This window comes from Myotis davidii, unplaced genomic scaffold, assembly GCF_000327345.1.
Source record: "Myotis davidii unplaced genomic scaffold, ASM32734v1 scaffold169, whole genome shotgun sequence".
In the NCBI taxonomy this organism is placed as follows: domain Eukaryota; kingdom Metazoa; phylum Chordata; class Mammalia; order Chiroptera; family Vespertilionidae; genus Myotis; species Myotis davidii.
In genome coordinates, this window is record NW_006383005.1 from 1063100 (window position 1) to 1064351 (window position 1252).

Consider the following 1252-nt stretch of genomic DNA (forward strand, 5'->3'; position numbering starts at 1 on the left):
AGGTTTTCAACAATATCTTGCTCTCTCTCTTCTTCTGGCACCCCCATAATGCAAATGTTGGTACACTTGAAGTTATCTCAGAGGCTCCTTACACTATCTTCATATTTTTGGATTTTTTTTTCTTTTGCTCTTCTGGTTGGGTATTTTTTGCTTCTTCGTATTTCAAATCATTGATTTGATTCTTAGAATCCTTTACTCTACTGTTGAATCCTGTATATTATTTTATTTCAGTCAGTGTATGCTTAATTTCTGACTGGTCCTTTTCCATTTCTTTTTTTTTTTTGGAAGTTTCTAGACGCTTCTTGAGTAACCTTATAACCATGGTTTTGAATTCTATATCCAGTAGTCTGCTTTCTTCCATTTCTTTCATTTGTGACATGTTTCTTTGTCTATGCTGGATGGCTGCTTGCCTGTGTTTGTTTCTGTGTATTGGGTAGAGCTTCTATGTCTCCTTGAGTTGGTAGAGTGGCCTCGTGTAGTAGGAGTCCTATAGGGCCCAGTGGCTCAGCCTCCCCAGTCACCTGAGCGGGGCACCTAGGTGCACCCCTTTGTGGGCTGTGAGCACAATCTTGTTGTAGTTGAGACTTGATTACTTTGGTGTCACTGGGAGGAATTGACCTCCAGACCAATTGGCTGTGAGGACCAGCTGCGACTACAGTGGGAGAGCTGCTGTGCAGGAGATACCCCTATGGAGCAGGACTTGCTTCAGTGGGGCTTTGGTGCTCACAGTGTCTGCCCCTTCAGTGTGTCACTTATGGATGTAGAGTTGTAATCTGGTATGGTCTGGCACTGACCACTGGGTACACTGGCTCTTGGGTCTCCAGGGAAGTGCACAATCAGCCACTGCCTGGGGCCATCCAGCAGGAGCTACAGAGAGATCTGCAGATTCCTCCTCTTTGTATCGGGTTTGAAAGTGCCCAGATGAGGCCCAACTATGAAGCAAGGAAGGCTGGTGTTGATGCTGGGTCTTGGGCCTCTTATTGATAGTTGGGACTTCCTGACCCAGCTACAGCTTGTTGAGAGATTTTAGCCTGAGCAAGGACAGGCTATTCATATGCAATGGTGGGATCCCATCTTGGGTGGGATTGTAAATTGGATGAGGCGGGGTTTTAGAGAATCACCAAGGCAGAGCAAACAGAAATGGCTGCCAGTCAGCCCTGCGACTGGAAAGGTCTCAGCATAGGAACAATGATCCTGGTGAGCACCTCTGTCTGGGAGAAAACCTCCCCCCGAGTCCCTACCCCGATGCCAG